The 20,588-nt window shown below is 39.4% G+C and overlaps 1 long non-coding RNA gene across 1 annotated transcript in view; it reads left to right on the top strand.

Annotated features, from left to right (window-relative positions):
- Positions 1–857: 857 nt before the first annotated feature.
- Positions 858–20,588, top strand: part of LOC141790107 (uncharacterized) — a 75,096-nt gene continuing 55,365 nt past the window's right edge. The window contains exon 1 of the long non-coding RNA XR_012598258.1: positions 858–935. This is a non-coding gene — a long non-coding RNA (uncharacterized LOC141790107). The remainder of the gene's footprint in view (positions 936–20,588) is intronic.

Below are 20,588 nucleotides of genomic sequence, written 5' to 3'. Positions count from 1 at the left end.
GTCGGTTGTATTAGCAATGCTCACTAAATGAGCAATATATACCATCATGCATTGCGGTTCAAACAGAAGAAATAACTGATTACATGATTAATGATTACTGATAACATGAAACAACATTAAAAACTGTCAGAGAATAACACTTAGCTTTCTGTTTAACTTTCGGACGAGCCCGTCTCACAACTTCAAGCAGAGAAACAAACAACACGGACGTTAGCCACTAAACCGTTAATCGTGGGTGATGCATTCACTGGACCTTGGAATTCTCATACACAGCACAAGTTCGGCGCAAATATATGGTTTATTTATTTAAAAAGTAACGTGTAATAAGTGTTTCTATTATATTCGGCTGTTACGGAAAATAAATTAAGTATAATATTAGCTATCACTGAAATAAATAACGTTTTACAGTGTCAGAGAAAAGTTATAAATGTAAATCCCCAGCCGTCCGTCAGCGACACAAGAGCAGTTACGTCACTGTCAGCGGCTGGCGAGTGAGTGAGCAGTGTCCGAAATGCTTTTTTAATTTAGATGATTGAGCGGACTATAAAAGACACAATCTTGTTCACTTTACAGTGAGAAGTGAGTAAGGAATGAGTGAATTTTTTCGGACACAACCAGAGTTTCTCCACTCACCTCACTTCTTCTGCTTTCTCTGTTGGTCACGCCCACCTCATCAAGCAGCTCAGAGCACCTGAGCGCCCAGCTGCGGCTCATCTGCAATCAATCAGGGCTGTAGTCAAACCTCTCCTGTTGTCCAGTTCTGTGCTAGGTTGTTCTAAGTTTTCCATGCAAGACTTTCCAGGACTTACATCTCTTTCGCTTTCCTGGTTCCAATCTTCTGCCTGCCTGTTCTGGACCTGTCTTCTGCCCGTGTCCTGTTTGGATTCTGTACAGACTCGTACCTGGTTCTGCTGCCTGCCATCTTCTCCAGCATGGTACTGTTACCTTTTGATATACTTTTGTAACCCAACGTTCCTCCCACAGTAAGAAAAAGCTGATGGTGCTAGCTGTTTCATGTGCTGGTTTTAGGTTCAGTAACCCCTGTTACACTGAGGCTAGCTACACTGGCAGTGCATACTGACCATAAACTGTAAAAACATGGACGTAGTCTCCGCGACGTCACCCGTCTGTTCCTGATACCATGGAATGAACTCAATCCGTGGAGGCAGCCACATTGGATATGACGCAGGCTTTGAGCTTCCTTTCTAACAGCGACAGGGCGCCTGCAGTCATGTGAGCTGAGCTGTGTCTCTGATTGGAGAATCAGATGATCTTAATAACTTCTCAACCGTAGAGATATAAATAAAATTCGCCTACTGTTGAAATCAACGTTTCAGACCCAAGCTATTGTTTGAACCAGGTTGTAAATAAGGGGCGGGCAGATCGATCCAAATATCGATAATATCAATACCAACTTTGGTATTGATATTGAATGATACCACTTTAAAAAGATCGATACTCTTGTGTAGTTTTTTCTCCTGCATGCACTGGCTGCTGTACTTTTCTTAAAGTGTGGATCTGACTGTGTCTGTGTAGGTGCTGCTGTGTCACAGCCCAGCGCAGCGCATTCTTTCGCTCCCCATCCTCTTCCTGTGTTTTGATGTTGCACCGTTGTGTGGCACACCAGGGAAACAAGCAAGCAGACTCCAAAAAAAGAAGTCTGATCAATTTTTTTTAATACCATTTGTGCTGAGATCTGATAGTTCTTATTACTTTACTATTTTGAAAATATATTTTGTTGTAGTTTTACTTTAAAGTGATATTCCATATATAAAAATGTTTTGGGGAAAATTTGTTTTGTTTCTGTTGTATTGTTTCTGAACATAAATGTTTATCATAACTCTCAAGTATTTTGTAGTCACCTTTAAACTTTGCCCAAATTCTCTCCTAGATTCTCACAACATGATTAAAAGAAAAAAAAAATCACAAAAAACACAAACAGTTTGATGATACATTAGCCTTAAATATTGATTACTGATTTGGTGAAAGTGTAGTGTGCGGTAAAAAAGCAAAATCTTTAGTACACCTAAAATTTCTCACTATGCAACAGCTCATGTGTGCTTATGCTGTCAGTATGCTTTTTTGTTTATTCCAGGTGGCACTCAGGTTTCGATGCACCGCTGCCACCTACTGGATTGAGTTTGCATTACAACTACAATACCACAACGCAAATGTGAGACAGAATTAATGTGGTGCGAAAGAACCTCCTTTGATCCCCGTCATTACTAGTCGTAAAAGAGGTGATACTATCTCATGGGTTACTTTTACATCTAAAAAATTGATTCCAGTGAAGTTTAACTACTTAACAAACTGTTTTCTGATCAAACGCAAATTAAAACAGAAGTGTTTTTTTTCCCCTATCAACTGTACTTCTGTTTCTTAAACTTAAAACCAGTGGTGCATACTATGAACCAGACTACATAAGCCATTACAAAGCTACATTTTCATAGAAACATTTGCCCTTTCAAATGTCATTGTGAAGACAGCTAAATCTGTGCCCATGTCAACCACACACTGAAAGTGTTTGTATCTAGCTGTTAACTGAAGAAAAGTGATAAGTAAGTTTTGTATATTTTATATAAGCTTAAAGTTGAGCAAAAGATGGTTTTGAATTTATAAGTTACGAGCACAGCTCCCAATCCTTATATATTAATCACAAAATACTTTGCAAAAAACGGTCAACACTGGGATCTTTTTTCCAGGCCTGCCTGTCAAATTGATGCAGGAGTCTTCCGCCCCCTAGTGGCAAAAATGCATTTAGTGAGGTAAATCTCCATATGTAAAAACACAAACTTCAAGAGCGTCCACATCTCAAAATGTTCTTTCCTGTGTTTTTGATTAGAAATGAAACATTTTTGGACCTGATGATGCGCTGCAGGTCACAAACTCTTGTCAGAATATATTTTCCTGATGATGCTGTAGTTTTTGAACACCCACCTTCAAAACCTACCTCCTGCAGCCTTCAGTGGCTTTTCTTTTGCTGAGCGCAGACTTCCTCCTCGGTGTCACACGAACCTGGGAAACAATGGTGGATAATGAGGGTGCAGCGCTGCGCTCTCACCCCCTGTCTCCCTTTTGGCTTTCATGGGTCTCACTTGAACAGAAGAAGCCCAGCGGAAACAGCCATAAACTGAGCCCAAACTGTGAAGGAGATGAATTAGTGGGCCCCATGTGGAGCTCGAACTGGGTCAGGTCAGGCTGTCTAATCGTTTTACACGTCACCTCGTAAACAGAAGATGAAACAGACCACCTCCCAGGCGTTAGTCATCTCCTGAAGATGCTGTGTTGTGCGTTTTCTCTCCTGCTTTGTATAACACGTGTACAGGAGACGTTGACAAGTTGGGTTGGAGCGTCTTTGTGAGCCTGTGTGTGTGTTGTTGTTGAGTAAGTGGTTTTTCAGAGAACCACTACAACAGGCGTCCTTTAACTGCTCCGGCTGCAGACGTGGACTGTGGCATGAGGCAGCAAAGTAGGCAAAATCATCCTGCACAGAGTTGTCATGGTGTACTTGTGGGAACATTAGATTATTAGTCTTTGGCACTTCCATGGTGTCTTTGCACGAGCTAAAACAGATCATATCTTTACTTTCCTGGAGACTGGATGATAACTAAAATGTTCCAGCTTACATTACATATTTTCTGCCAGGTAGTGTTCCAATATCTGTAAGAGTGACAGGTGTGCTTAAATGCATTAGTCCATTATTCATCCTCACGAGGCTTGTACTGGCACAGTATGGGGAAATGATGAAAGGAAACTACATTACATAATATAAAGGGTTTAAAGGTGGGTAGCCTCTGGCTATTATTCTAAATCATCCATGGAGCTGAGTGTGTGGATGGCTGTTTGTCCCGTTATGTGTCCAGGGTGCACTCAGTGTCCTGGCAATATGCGACCCCAAACTTGTATATGGTTATAGATAATGGATGTGTAGTCGGACTGAGAGAAGGGAGGAGTGACATGATGGCTATTTATTTATTACTTATTTATTTAAATATATATTTATTTATGTATTTATTTATTATTTATCATTTCATTAATTATTTTATATATTTATCGTTTCATTTGTTATTTATTTATTATTTATAATTTATTATTTTTATATTTTCTTTCATTTTTTATTTTATTTTATTTTTGTTAGGCAAGCAGTAAAAGGAAGAAAAAAAAAGATGATCAATTTGCTAAAATTTTAACAAGAAGAATAATGCTTTCTCATAGTAATAAAGTAACAATGGTGGATGTTCACAGAAAAATGTGCACATTTATAAATCCCTAAATATGTCTGTAAACTGATCAAAATTGTCCGCTCTTAAAAAAAAAAAAGGCAGATCTTCAAGAGATCTTCACGAGACTTGCAGAAATGATTATCACATAATGATCTTCTATCATCCTGAAATCACGACATGTTGAAGGGGTAGGCCTCAAACACCAAGGTCTGCTGATAGCCACTCCCCAAATGGGCATCCAGAGGGCTGGCCAATCAGAAGGGAGGGGGTTTCGGAGCAGAAAGCTTTAAAGAGACAGCAACCAAAAAGTTTTTTTTTTTTTAAAACACCAGAGTGAGATAAATAGATGCTGTAAATGTGCTATGAGTGAATGAATTACTTTATTTAGTTCATGTAGATGACAACTTAAACAGTGAGTAATACAAGTAAATGATAATCAAAAAAAGAAGACATTTTAGAGCTTTGGAATTAAAGAAGAAGTTATTGGTGTGTGCCTTAAAATCAGCATCATGAATAAATCTGATTGCTCTTTCATACCATATGGTATTTGAGTATAAAGCCTCCAAATTTTCTTCACCCTGTCTTTAAATGAAACACTCAAACAACTCTGCAAAGGCTGTAAATAGCCACAAACTGATGCAGAGACACAGAGGTTTCTAAAATGTTCATACCACTTTTATTTTTTGATAGTTTTTTTTTCCCTTTTTGCTTTTCTTTAGAGAGATCAGGACTGTGCACAGAGCAGGAAACAGGGTGAGAGTGAGAAGTGAAATGCAGACAGATAAAAACTTCATCAGTGAAGAAAATGCTCTGGACAGAAGCCATAGAGTTATAGAGCAGCTTCAGTGAACGAACTGTGCAGTATGAGCTTCTCACAATGAAGCAGTGATTTATGAAACTTTGTATAAGTAATACAATGACTGATAATCAAAGAATTAATTTGAATACATGAATTTATACCAGCCTTGACAGAGTAAAAGAAAAGCTATGAAAGACGTTGAACAAGATTTCTATGAGTTTGAGGTTAAAGGGGAAATAAACATGATTTATTCTGGCTGGTAGAACTAAAAATAGATGAAAGTACAGTAATGAGTCTCTTATATTACTTCAGTGTCAGAGGTGTTTCTGTATCTTAAGCATCACAGCCTCTCTCTTCTATATTACCCACTTTGTGACTTAATGTCCTCATTTCACTGCATCTGTGTAAACTTCTCACTGTGTTAACCTTTCAGAAACAACAACCTGGAGTAGATCCACACATCTCGCCAAAGCGACAAACTTACAAAAAGCGAGGAACATTTTTACATATAAACAGCCCAGGGCAGCGTCCAGACCATGTTTATGCATACATTGAAATGTCCAAGAAACAAGGACATTAGTCATCCCCTATCTGGGAGACAGTTCAAATGCAAAACAAGGCTCCTGTAATGAAAATGAGAAAAGGCCACAGATTTCATACATAATCATGCAGTATAACTGCGCACACGGCGGGAAAAACACGCTAACGAAAAGGGCAGAATGTCTTTTCAACCACCTGAGTTTTGAATAATTTAATTTATGTTGTTTTCAGTTTTGTAACAGTACATTTCTAATGTGACTGTGGTTAGATGGTTTCTATTTTAAGTGAAGGTCAAGGATGAATGAATAAGACAGAGCTTTTAAGAGTCTGATGAAATCAAGAGAAGAGGCTGACTTTTCTGTGTATATGTCAGAACAGGAGAGCTGTTGTTGAAGTCTCCGAGCTTTTAAATATTGAAATGATGTAAACAAACGATATCCTTTGAATAATAATAGAAAAAATAGAAATCATGGTGCTTCTGAGTATAAAAGATTCTGCATAAAAATGAAAGAGCTGAAGGAAAATGACACAATTTCCATCTCGTGTTCTCCTCCTGCCCTGACTCTATGAATATGGATGACTTGACTCCCCTCCTCCCACTGAAAAAATGAGGCCAAAACATGGTATTCGCTGACATATTGTGCATTTTGGAGCCAAAAGTATGCAAAAGCAATCTGTTTGGTGGAACCACAGGATTCACGTCACATCCCTTCTGCCAAACAAATGTTTCAATGTGGTTTCAGTGCCTGGCGTCCTTTCCTGCTCAATCTGTAAAGATTGAACACTGAAATCCATTTCTACTCCATTGCATTTTGACTGCAATGTGTGTGATCAGTCTGACACGTTGCAGGACTGCCCAACAGCTGGAGTTCCCGTGCTTTCTATGCTAATGGTGATCCTCTCTTCATTCATGTTGGGATGTAAAACCTCAAACCTGTTAAGTCCTGGCCTGGCTCTGCTTATTATATTAGTTTGTTGTTGATGTAAAGTGAAATACAGTCTGGTGTCAACACTTTTCATTTTATTGTGAAAGTCATCCACTGATTGCCCTGGTACCCTGTCCTGCTTCATCTACTTTGTGCTGTATGATTCCTCATTCAGATGCTCTGTAGGTCTCCAACCTGCCGCACTTGAGATGAATCAGGAACGCAACAAAGCAGAGCCAGTGTGACCTGACCATAGATTGTGTAGTATACAGTCCTGTTCCTGATACAGAGTATTATTGTCAGCGGGGATTATATTGGTATTGCTGACCCAAGACGTGGGCTTTGAATCACCACACTAACAGCTACAGGATACCCACCTGTCAGTCATGGGCTGTGCAAACTTGCGATCTTAATTTATAACAAACCCCTGAGTTGGACTTTTAATGTGTTTTTTAAAGCTGTTAGACTCATGTTTTTTTGGATTGGTGTGTATATGTTTCCAGTCTTTCTGCAGCCAGCCTCAAGTAGACACTACACTGTAGTTTTTATCACTTCCACGTTTTAAGACTGGAGCTTGCCGCTTGGAGTTAACACACTGAGTTGAATTGAAACCTCTCAGATCAGGTGCATTGACTGCTTGGAAACCGATTAGGTATGATTAATGTGTATAACATGTATTCGCATGATTAAAATGAAATATCTGCACTAAAAGCGTGTCTTAGAAAAAAATTAAAGTGATATGATGTAAAAAGATGCAGGCTTGTGGCTGTCCTGCATTGAGTCTGTAGGGGGAGCTCTAAATCTCTTGGCTTTGTTGTGGGCAGTCAATTTTAAAGAGCAAAACTGCAGCATGGAGCCAAGCCAAGCAGCAACCTCAGGTCTGTGAATATGGGTCCTGTGACCGTCAGGGGCCCTATAGCTGTACGTGAAGCCCTTGCCACTACCAATATGGCTGCAATTTCCATTTCAGAAACAGACACCCCTGTACAGTGTGTGCCAATAGTAAAATTAGCATCTCAGACAGGAGACATTTTTTGAACCAGGCTGTAAATGCGTTAATTTCAGCTTTCGAAAACAAGTGTTTTTGACTTGGTGTGTTTGAGATTATCACTACTTCCATAGCCAGCCTCAAACGGACACTCGAGAAACGGCAGAGTTTAGCACTTCAGCATTCTCTCATATTCCCAGACTGGAGGTTGCCGCTTGCATGTGACTGACAGGCGCCCTATACCTGTACGTGAAGCCCTTGCCCCTTCCAATATGGCCGCGACAGACGATTTAACCAAAATATACATTCTTTGAATTTCTGAACTTCAGAACATAAACAGCCAAGATGAGTCTAAAACCCAGGGAGTTATTTAACACCTACACCTCATTTGAACAATCAATCAATCTATAGTCAAAAGCAAAAGTATAACCTATAAATAAGTGGCTCCTGTGGCTCAGTGGAACAGCCAGTTTCTCCAGCTGAGCTCTGCAGGTGACACATCAGAGAAACCATGAGTGAAAAAACTGGACCTCTGACACTATGGCACAGGATGCTATGTGCAAAGTGCTGCGGGTGCTGGGGAGGCGAGGTAAGCGTATGTGGATGCTTTTCATTCCAAATGTTTGACTTTGTGAATTTATCTGGTTGAAAGTATTCAAATGGAAACAAATGGATAAAGCAGCACATTGAGGGATTAAATGACGTAAATGCCTGATTTAACAATTCTTCAGTTAACAATGAAGATTTTTATGAGTCTGCTGCAGACAATGGTGAAGTAATTTTCCTCTGGAAGATCATTGTCTACTGCGGATCACATTATGTAATCTGGCTCAGCTGCTGCTGAATTACGTTAAGTTAGAACAGAACAGGGAAAATATTTTATTACCAGCGTCTCTCTGGAACAGTCCTCCAGATTGGACCAGGCTCAGGATGACGTGTGCAGATCAGGTTGGGCAGACTGCTCTGAATGTCTGTGGAGCTCCTTAAGGAGAGTTTCCTCAGAGAAACCTGTTGGTGAAATGATATCTTAACTGCTTTCATGCTGCGTATCAGCTGGCTGATGCTACGTGGCTAATGAAGGATGTCCCTTGAAATCCAAGTCCATAGTGCAAGTCTACAAATAAATGGGTAAATAAACCTGGAAAATAGCACTCGTAGCCTTACAGAGCACTTAAAGAACGAGGGAAAACAGACAATCCAGACACGCAAAAACCTCTGTGGTGGTGCTTTATCCAGGTGCGAGCAGGGAGCAGTGTTTGGGAAGGTCAGTCAGGTGTGAGGAGGCAAGTTATTGAGAGCTTTGTAGGTGATAAACAGGATCTTGGTGTGGATTTGGTGCTGATGGATCGTTGTGATGTGAGCTCTGCAGCATGAGTGTGAGTTGTGCACATGTTATGAAGGTCAGTAGGTGAGGAGATGAAATTGCCAGCGACAACACGAGCTCTTGACCAATCCTTAAAGGTGCTGTTGGAGCCAACACATGGGTATCTGTTATGACCTAGAAGTATTTTTATGCAGTTCAGTTAGGCAAGGAAAGCACTCTACCCTTTAAGTAAGGAAGTAAAGTATATGATACTATTTTACACTTGTTTAATTTTTTGATTAAAAAAAACATAAAGGTACTATCATTTCATGTTAGTTTGCTCAGAAACTAAAAAGTCTCTTGGTTTTTTTTTTTTGGGGGGGGGGGTTTATGTGTGACGCCATTGGCCTGCGCTAAGAGGTGACATTAAGGCCACGTTTACAGGGAGAGTCCCTCAAAGATTCTTCCTTTGTGTTTCCAAAAGCCACCAGTGTTTACATGAGGACGGCGGGAAAACATGCCAGGCCAGTAGTTGACAATGTGGATATTTGTGTGTATTTATGCTACTCGGAAATCAGCCATCATTGTTGTGGTTGTTCTTTCTTTTCTGCCGTCTTATTGTGTGAGACGGTTGGCCGGACGGTCCAACCTTGAGGCGCATTACCGCCACCAACTGGACCGGAATGGCTTAACTGGAAGTTGTGGCTGCGCGCACAACCTTTACCTGAAACTACGAGTGCAGATGACGTCAGTGTTTCATCCTGAAACGCTCTGCTCTGTGTTCATACGAGGCTGGATGGAGGAGTGTTTTGAAATCTCTCCACTCTGGAGAGCGTTTTCAAAAGTTTCCATTTTCGGACAAAACGCAACGTGGTCTCATCCAAACAAAAAACCAAAACACAATGAAATGTTATCGAATTTGACCGTTTTTGGCGTCATGTAAACGCAGCCTAAGGGTCAGGGGTTTGAGTGGGAAAAAAGTGCTTGTACCAGTTTGTACGCTGTATTTTTATAGTAGTGAAGAACCTAGTGCTTTTGAAAGAAAATAATCTTTAAAAAATACAGCACCAGGAAGAATAGGGTTGCCAAATGGAAGACGATGATAATGATGATTGAGTGGTTGTAATGACTTCAAACCTCAAACAGGAAGAGAAAAAGTGAGGCCTACACTTTTAAATGTTGCTGTAACCTCTACAGTAACTAATCAGCAGGAAAGTGCTGAAAAGTTACAGTGAAAGTCTCTTTAGCGTTCCAACTTTTGTTTTATTCACAGAAAAATTACTATGATTTCATTTTAGGTAACATTACTGTAATGTCATATATAGTATGATTACTGTGTTAACATGTACATAATGTTACTGTGATTTCATTTACTGTAACCTAATTGTATTTTTACTTATGTTACTAATACATTAATTTCATTTACGCTAATATTACCGTATTCCATTAACGTTAATATTGGTGAATTTTCATTAACCTAATGTTTGTTATATTTTCTATAATATTACCTTAGTTTTATTTATTAAAGTTGAACTGTAATTTTATTTTCTGGAGTATTTACGGGAGAGCTCGCAAAGCTGCAACTTGAGAAAACACATGCATGGAAGTGTTTCCAGAGAACACTTAAAAGTGATGCACATGTCCAGACATGCTTATTGCTGATGTGGATTTTCAGTCACAGTGAAAGGCTAATATCTGAATCATGTGATCACAATGTTAAATGAATCAAAAACACTCACTTTTACCTCATTTTCCTACACAACTGATTGAAAAAAAAACAGAATAGAGCTGTGACTGAAAATCAGTGGCAACAACAAGAGTCAGGACATGTGCATCACTTTTGGGGTGATCTTTGGAAACACTTCCGCTGTGGTGCGGTGTGTTTTCAGAGTATTTTTCTAATTTGTTGTGTTGCAGTCTTTGCAGCGCATCTTCTAAATGATGGTCATGTGTTGTCAAATTGAGAAAGATGTTTTCTCAATTAGCTTGTTTTTTTGTTTTTTTTTTGGTCTTTTTGCAGGGATGTGAGCTCTCGGGGCCACTGTAGGTATTACTGTGTTTTCATTTACCAGATATCACTGAAGTTTTATTTACAGTATGGCTACAATCCTAATGATTTAGTAGTATCCACATTTCTTCTTTTTCTTTGACTATAATTTCCTGCAGAACAGTTGATATTTCTTTTTTAATATTTCTTTCAATTTCTTTTTTTCTGGAAAACTACTGTGGTAAATATTTTCTCATATTTTATTGCTATTTACAGGTATATACTTTTGTGATATTTCTTAAGTAGATTATTGGAAATATTAAAGTAGAACATAAAAATTTGATCTTGTGAACATCTGTTATTATAATTTTTAAAATTGACAAAAATTCCTTCACACAGCAACACAAAGCTTGGCATTTTCCACTTTATTTTGGAACTTGCTTTCATTTTTGGCTGCAAAAAGTTTCTTTGAAAAAATTCCTCACCAGTTGACCTTTTCCATTGATGTATTCATGTGTAGACAGCCCCCGTATGTCGTTCTTTCATTGCAATTGGAACTAAGTCTATGCTTGGATGCAATGTTAAAAACGAAAAAGCCTTGAGGACCAAAACTGTCCAGAACAACCTGCCTCGTTTGTCTATTCCTCAGTGAGACTGATCTTTAAACCCTGTTAGGATCAGACATTGGGTGTGTAATGGACCAACTCAAAGTGGCTTCTCTTTAAACCCACACACCTCCAAGCATTTAGCCTCACTGGCAAAGGAAATAAGGAATTATTCATGATATCTGCTGATTTTCTGCAGGAGATGATGAGAATAATCATGGCTGAGCTCAGTGTAGGTGTGATTTGTCCCTCAGTAAATGCTTCTCTGTCTCCACTTGTGCCGGTTTTGAACCATCTGCTGGGACTCGCAGCTACCCCAAAACACAAGCTGTTAATTAGAATCAACAACTTTACATAAATTTAACAAAACAATCACTTGTAACAGCATCTGCAACTCTCAGGGGCTAAACTCGCAGATTTTCTGCTTTTTCCTCAACTTGTTTGGGGAAAAATGGGGGATTTTATGTGTTGTGTGCCTGTTTGAAAAAACAATTCCCACGTGGAGTCAGAATCACGAAGCATGCCACAAAAACAAATCCTCCCACTCACAATTATAGAAGTAGCACTGACAGGGGATTAGGAATCAGCATTTGTTAGTCCGTGCAGAGGATCACTGCTTCTCTCTGCTCGCACATCTCAAACAGAGCTCAGCACAGACTGGACAGAGCTTCGTCTGCCCTCATCCCTTTGTGTGGTTTGGCACAGAGCAGCTTTGCCAAACCAGCTTCACAAGGAAGTCCAATATTTGAACTTTTCACTCCAGTGCGGGGAGGATTGGTCTGACCACCAGACAGAAGAATTACAGAGACCAGACAGTGCCTGTTACAGGAACACTCCCTGTTAGGCTCTGCAGAACACAAGTTTCAGAGGTATTAAACCAGCAGTGCTGCAAAAAGGAAGAAAGATTGTCTTTCTACATCAGTGGCATCAAAGCTAAGCAGAAAATCTCCTTTTTAGGAGTGATAAAGGCAAAGTGACCTTGTCTTTTTCACTTTGTATGAATCACAAAATATGCTGAAGCAGGATGACTTTAAATATATTGGAAAAGTGACTAATGTGACTAAGCCGTAGTTTTGAATAGAAGGTCACAAATACACAGATCAGTCTCTGTAAATCATCTGCTAGGTGTTGAGGAGCATCCCCCTCATGGGGTCAGGACATTAACAGTCCTGTCTGAGGCTCAGCCTACGCTCGGGCTGTGCCACTATGCACAATGTTTAAAGAAAAAAAATCTGAACTGGATGGTTTTCCTCGCTCCAGGAAATAGGCTGGATATAAACTGTGAAATTTGTGTTGCACCTGTCACAGCCCAGCTCCACACAGCTCAGAGCAGAGACACGGCTGTCAAAACCAGGTGCCAAACTGGAGCAAACTTCACTGAACTGCAGACAAGCATGGCTCCCTTTGTGACTTAGACGTTGAGTCAGAGCAGCTAGTGGGGGCTAATGATGCACAATTATTGCTGCTATTCAAGGCTGCAATCCATTCTCATTGAATGCCCCCCCACAGAGTGATCTGACATCTATATTTCAGAACCAGCTCTTATTTCTCAGCAGCTCCTCTGTAGGATCAGACCTCATGGGCGAGGCTTTGCTCTCCCTGCAGATCAGACTGCTGTGGTTGCCCATAACAGAGTTGCCAGTTCCCTCGAAACTCTGCAGGCAGGGAACACACAACTAAAACAAGAGTTACAGAGTTGCTGTGACTCAGTTGTCTCACCATCAGAGTTGGTTTCAATTAGCAGTAGTTGGGTAACCCAGGGCTCAAAATGTTTGTTTGGCATCAGCAGAATCGACTGTTTGGCATTGACAGGATAAAGATTTGGCAAATCTGTCATGGGCATAATCCACATACCCAGCTCTGCTGCCCATCTCACAAGTCGTCACCCTGTAAAATTAATGGCCTAACTCATGTTTTCAAGTTTTTGGGAAAACACAAAAAAAACTTTACCAAATACAGAGCATATAATATTTATAAATCATTTCAATCAAAAAGGCCTTCACAGTGGATGACTGTTGACTTAGAACATTGTGTGTCAATCATGTAACATTCAAGAATAAAGTGACTTAGGCCCTGAGTTAAATTAAACAAATGTCAGGTAAATCACATTGGTGAGGAGGCAGCCCCTTCCTCACTCCTCCAGGTTTTCTTTGCTGGGATTTTTATTGATCTTTACCCGTTTCCAACATCCAGTTTTGACAACTTTTAAAACCTGACTGTTAACAGTCTTTTAATTCCATAAAGCAAACTTAAAACATAAATAACTCCAACCTAAACTGAACAAATGTCAGGTCAATCATACCCTATTAGGCATAAGTAGGCATATTCATACATCTCCTACCAAAAAGCAAAAGCATTTCTTTAATTTTAAAACGTTAAGGGGTATTATTGCCTTGTGCACATTTATTCTGGGTTAGAGAAATATGTGGGTTAGCCAGGAATAGCTAGCTAGAAGTAGCTTTATTTGTTGTTACACCATAATTTGTGAGATTTAGACTAAATTACTACACAACATTATACCCTAGCCCAGGGGTTTGCAACTTTTACTTTCATAAGAGCCGTTTTGCCTCAGCTCACCTGTATTACAGTCATTTGTGAGCCATGAAATCTGATTTATCTTTACAATAAAGACAAAAAAGTGTATAAAATTCTCAACATTGTTAAACTCTAGAGAATAATTATCTAAACTGGAAGTTTTTGGTGTTTATAAAGTTGTACATGTGATGTCAGGTTTTTTAGTTTCAATAAATTTGCAAATATTTAAAAGTACATTGAAAAATCTGTAATGTCATGAATTTCATAAATTAGCTATTTTTTGTAATTTCAATAAATTGCGAAATTTTCAAAACATTTGAAATTTTGCTTATTTGATTTTTTTTAAATCAAAGTTAAAAATGAGAAAAAAATGCACAAAAATTCCAAAATTTAAAAATGTCAAAAAAAATTGCAAAACAAAATACATTATTGGAATTTTCAATCTTTGCTAAAATAAAAAAAAAAGTTAAATAAAAATTCAATTTAAATAAATACCCAAAAGTGTAGAAATTATAAAAATGTTGAGATTTGCACATGTTTTAAAATTTTTCATTATCTCCAGAAAATTGTAAATTTATTTTATTAATATTAAAAAATCTTAAAAAAAAAAAAAAAAAAAAAAAAGAAAAAGAAATGAGTGTCCAAAAATGTACACAAAGGAACAAAAAAGTTGGCAAGAATCTCAAAAAAAAATTGCAAGTTTGCAAGAGGTGATGCATACTTAGTTTTACAAAATGTACATATGACTTTGTTTAGTGTTAGTGTCCTTAATCATCACTACCCTCTGTAAGGAAACCAAAAATTCTTTATTTTGATAATATTTCATTAAAACTACAAGGAGCCAACACAAAAGAGTCAAAGAGCTGCATGAGGCTCCAGAGCCGCAGGATGCAGACCCTTGCCCTTGCCTTTATGATAGTGAACCTAATCGCTCACCAGTAGAAACTGATTCAAGAATCATGTTTACAACTTCTTCTGCACTTATGTTTCGGTTTCTTCTTGAAGCAGCTGCCATCATGAAAGCTTGTAAAACTGCCCAAGTCACACATTTTATCCAAAATAATCCAAAATTTTGACTTAGGCTAGAAATAGAATGACCTAAGTCACCCTCTTGACACAGACCATTGTCCTATAGGGCATAAAGAGCATGATCCTTTTAGCTAAAGATTTAAGTGATTTTACCAGAGATGGCCAGCATGATCAAGAGATGATTCAAGCCAAAAACTCATTTTTCATTTAAAAATAAGTTAGGCCATTATTTTAAAAGGGTGGCGAAATGGTTGTTACTCATAAATGTGGCTCCATTTTAAAGAGAAATAAACATACTTTACAACAGTATGATATTTACAGCCAAGAAATAAACTACTACCCACAAAGTTCTTCAATTTTTGTGCTCGGTTTAAATGTATTGCATTTGGAAAAGTAAGTCACCGTATGTCGAGACGTATGTCTCAGGGACCTCTTTTTCCCACGCACTCCAGCAGCTTGGTATTTTACTGACCTTAAAATGTGCTCTGCCAAGCTGTGTGGTATTTTGATGCAGGGTGCACAGCAGAGGAGAGAGGTGTGAACAGGTGGGTGGTTTAGATGAGGTAGTGAAAAGGGAATTGTTGGTATTTGGGTTGACTTCACCTAGCTGTTACTGTGGAGCACCCATCGACAGGAGAATAATGCAAACCAGCAGCAACTACAGAACTCAAGTTTTCATTTTATGCGAAAATCTTTCCAGTGACAGGATGTTCAGAATCATGCGTTAATAAAAGCAGGAGTCAGTAAATGTGTCTGCAGTTTTCTGCAAATAAATGAGAGAAGCTCTAAAGTGCCACCTACAAACAGCCAAATAATAAATACGAGCACATTTCCATCACACACGCCTGTTTATTGTGTTTACGCACTTTAAGTCATGAGCAAACACACTGAAACCACCAGAAAACAACACCAACCCCTCCACACACATCAAAGCTCCGTCACCTGCCTGTGTTTGATAAGCAGAACTCATCAATTCCTCTCCCTTTGTAATTTAAAATGACATGATGCAGCTGTTTAACTTGACTCATGGTGGAGCGTTAACTATATGTTAATGTGAAGGGCGTGCATCTATCTAACACTAATGATACATTTCTCTGAGGAAGTCAATGCATGCCAAAAAAAATGATCTAGCTGATGTCACATCACTTCTGCAAAGTGTAACAAGCATCAACTCACAGATAAAACATCAGAGATCCCTCAGGACAGCACTGTGTGTTTGGCTGCAGCTTTGTGTTTGCTGCCTAATACTGCAGCTTCAAAGGAAATCCTTGGAGAATCTGTAGATTCATTTCATTTTTCTCTTGTACTCCTCCACAACGGCTCAGTGGGAAAAGGAGTGCTGGAGAAGCAGGTTGAAAATTATACTTTTTACAAATTTGCAATGATCTTTCAGACGCATCAAAGGACTTCAGTATTCAGTTTCACATTTCGAACAGTTGACTATTAATCTTTAATGCAAACTAACAAGACATGACATGTTTAATTCTAAGCAGTGGTGATTGCTCTAAGACTGCAAGGGAAGCTCAGCTTCCCCTAAAATGTCCCCAAAAAAAGTAGTGATATGTTCTGCTGTGTGTACATTTCATTGACAAAATATGCGCTTGACTTCCTTCATCTTTTGTTCAGAATCAGCTACCTATCACAGGTAACTGGCTCCACCTCCTTCTCATTCATCTCCGCAGCGTCTTAGCCCTTTAACACAGTCGGACACTGAGCGTCTTCTGACTTCAGCAGGGAAGCGTAGAGTGGGTTGTTCCACTGTGGAAACCAGACGGTCATTGGATAAACACTGGGCTTTGTCCCGCCCTCGGACACTAAGCGTCTCTGGGGGTCTATGAGGCAGTGGGCTGGCCTGGACGCTGGGCTTCTGCATGATGATTGGATGATCTGCCTGAGGCCGAATCTCTTTTTGATTGACAGTGAAATGAGCCAGTCAGCGATCTTGAAGTACAACCCTCCACTGGAGCATCTTCCGAGTTTGGGTTCTAGACTGATCAGGAGGCTTTATTGATCCCCAGCGAGTTTACTTTTCTTAAAAACAACGAGCGTTGTGTTTAAAGATTCTCTCTCTTTTTATCAATAAGTAGCTACAGCTACAGCTGTGGAGCTTCTTCCCCTGTCACTCCCATTTACAGCCTGCAGGTGTAGAGAGGAGCTTCTCCTCTTTAAAGCGGCTCAAGTCTTACACCAGCAACACAATGGGCCAAGGTTGTTTAAGCAGTCTAGCTCTGCTGGCCATTGAGAGAACACTGGTTAAAAACCCTGGAAAAAACATCTGGTTGGTACGACAGGGTCACAGATCATTTTCTTGTTAAGGAACGGAGGGCAGAATTTACCTTTAAATAAATAAATTTATGATGTAGGCCGGAAAAAAATGAGCTTCCCCGCCTTGACTAACCAGCAGCCGCCACTGCTTTTAAGCAATGATGATGGAGGTTGCCTCATTAAGCTTCATGACCATAGATAAGGGCTGATCACGCCAACATGGAAGAGGATTTAAAGTTAGGGTTGCCAACTGTCCCGCATTAGCCGGGATGTCCCGGCCTCATAGGTAAAGGCAAGATGCATACATTTCTTCTCTCTGTGCGCCATGCATTGTGTGTCTGGCTGCCTGCCATGGCCGTGCTAACGGTCATGTGACCCAGTCCCAGTCATAGACACTGCGCGTGCTGTATGTGTAGCAAGCATAGACTATATGGTAGCGAGAAACTAGCCCCATCACATCTGAGCAGAGAGCTAACGTGCGTTTGGCCCATAAACAGCAATGAACCAAGTAGGCCAGGGGTGGCCAACCAGTCAGAGATCAAGAGCTACAGAAATGGCCGTGGTACTACACAGAGCCACATTACACACACACACTTCCTCTCACACATTCATGAAAGGACATAAGATGAAAATCAAAAGATTTTCAAATTTTGAGGAGACATTTATTGCATTTGTAAGTGTGTTTCAATTCGTACTTGGAGCCGTGTCAAAGACAAATTTTTGTTTTTACTGCAGAAGAGACAAAGTTTCATCCATCTATCTATCTTGATAACCATGAGCACATGTGCAATGTAGAGAAAAGAAACTGAAACTTAAGTCTCAATCTCATCACCCAAGTATTGGACAATACTGATCACAACATCAATAAATGAACAATTTAGATTGATTAGTATGCCACTACTCATAATAATGAATGGATGAAAGAGCCGCACAACGAAAGGCAAAGAGCCGCAGATTGGCCACCCCTGATGTAGGCTATCCCTGCTGCCTGTCATTTGAATTGGTGAGACTAGGAAAAGCAAGCCCTGTGTCTCTTTGAAGAGTTTGGATCCTTTTTAGCTAGCTGTCTAGTTGCACTCGCGTACATGTGCTGCGAGGGCAGCTATTCGTTTAGTCAAGAAATAAGCACAGAACATCAGATAAAGCCTCTTCTTCTTCTCAATAGACTAGTTACTGTGTAGAAACAAGTTATTTGAACACAAGAAGTCAAGTTACTCTCTCCATTCTCTGAGCTTAGATCAAAATAGATAAATTCTCACTTCCTGTGTCAGAGTCAGCTTCTATCAACTGCACACTTTAAACTGGAAATAATAATCTATTCTCAAATTAAGTAAATTCACTAATAGAAAAGGGGTTTAAATTTAGTTAATTTTGCATCATCCAGCATGCTGAATAAAACATTTCAGTCAAAGTACTTTTCCCTTTCGACAACATTCAGAGCGTAAACAGTCATTCAGGAAATCATGGGAAACTCACTGAATGAATAAAACATGAATATGAGCAAAAATCTGGTCTTTCACTGTCCACATGTCTCTGCTGCAGAGTTGGTCTGAGGAAGCATTTCATTGGCTGAGTTTATCCTCCAACAGCTGCGCTGATAAAAAATCATTTCTCTGAGAAATTGCCCGTAATGAAATAAAATGCCTTCTGGTTTCCATGCTAAATTTCATTGTAACATAGTAATTCAAAATCAGGAACATTTTTCTTCAGGGAGCACAACTGCACATCTTGTCGATTCTTACTAATCCCTGCCTGGAGCTGCTCCCCGCTGATGCCATATTTTGATCACATAATGATCATCTCACATCCGCCGCTGCATGCTGGAGGAAGAGGAGACTCCCTGCTGTAACAGCAGCTCTTCTTCTGCACTTCAAATGAAATCTAAGTATCCAATGGGAATGTATTTCTGCCTAAAAAAAGACTTAGACTGAACACCCTTAAAAAACACAATGTGAGGGAGATTTTGTGATATGTCAGAAGTCGATATATATTTTTTAGCTTTTATCCATTTTCAGGAGATAAACCTCTGCCTCACCTTTATATGAAAAGATTCTGGTCCTCGTGAGAAACACAGAGAGAACTAACAGTCCATCATGTGGATTTATAAAAGCCTTCTGCAAATCCAGGGTTAGAGAAGTTGTGATAAAGCTGTCTTATAAAACACATTTGCAACAGAACTGACTTTGTGCTCTGACAGGAAAAAACAAACTGATCTACAAGGACGGTAATATAACAAAAGGGAAGTAAGGACAAACAAAAGCAGGAGGAAAAAATGGACAAAACAGAAAACAAAGCAATGATACGAGAAATAAAAGTACTCTGATGGATTCGTTGGCATTTGCAAAGGGTTAGATCAAGAAAATTACAAACAAAAGGGTTTAAATAATCATTTAAAAGAAGTTTCTGACCCAGAATTTGGGTTTTTTGATTTTATGTCATTGAATTCAAGAAAATTTAGCATCAACTAGCAGTAGACTTCATAAGCTTTATGGGTCACACAGTCAAACAGGAAGATAAATCGTCAGCATAGAGATAAGAAATGTTGGAGATCTTAAGATTGTTTATCTCAGATTACCCTTTAGCTTCTGAATTTAGGAAGACTTCCTTTAAGTGCGGTTCACACTTTTCAACACTAATCCTCACCTTTGTATCTATCTACTATCATCTCATCTTGATCCTACATTTTGTGGCGTCCTTGTGCCAGAAATTGAAACTCAAGTAGTTTGTTTCCATGTGTGCCGATGGGTGAATAAACTGTAATGGTGTATTATGCTCACTGTTAAGATTTAAAGTGTCCTGATCGCTTTCACGTCTAAATCGAATCCTCACTTATCTTAGTCTCAAGGTTTAAAGAACCTCATTTCAGCATTTGTCTGAAACACCTTATTTCAGCTGTTTCTATCAACACTCTCCAACAATATGATACCTGTAGCTCTCTGGAAGCCTCCTCCACTGTTGCCAAGCTACAAATTGTCTCCATTGTTTTAATCATCCAGGTCACCTGGACTTTTTTTATTCATTCATTGAGGCCCCGTTTACACAACAACGTTTCATCTGAAAATGCTAAAACGCAGCGAAACCACAGTGAAAAAATCTGCATTTACACAGAAAAGCATAGGAACTGAAACGCTGTAGTAAGCATTCCAGGTCTGCAGGTGGTGCTATAACTGTCTTGTCCAGAAGCAGCTTTGAGGAGATCTCCACTGAAGTAGAGTTGGGCCGATCATCTGGTGTATTGGGGAATGCTAAGTTAAAAGGTGGAGCAACAGATGCACATTTTGTTGAAGACAGTCAGCAGATTCAGCAGTAGAAGCACAAAACGGTACTGTTGTCGTCTTGTTGTACCCGCTCGCGCGAGGCGGAGTGTGACGCCAGCGTTTCCACTGAA

Source organism: Halichoeres trimaculatus, unplaced genomic scaffold (genome assembly GCF_033239565.1).
Source record: "Halichoeres trimaculatus isolate MK-OKI-2021-1 unplaced genomic scaffold, fHalTri1.1 fHalTri1_scaffold_5, whole genome shotgun sequence".
NCBI lineage: Eukaryota > Metazoa > Chordata > Actinopteri > Labriformes > Labridae > Halichoeres > Halichoeres trimaculatus.
This window is presented reverse-complemented; position numbering and strand designations above follow the sequence as displayed.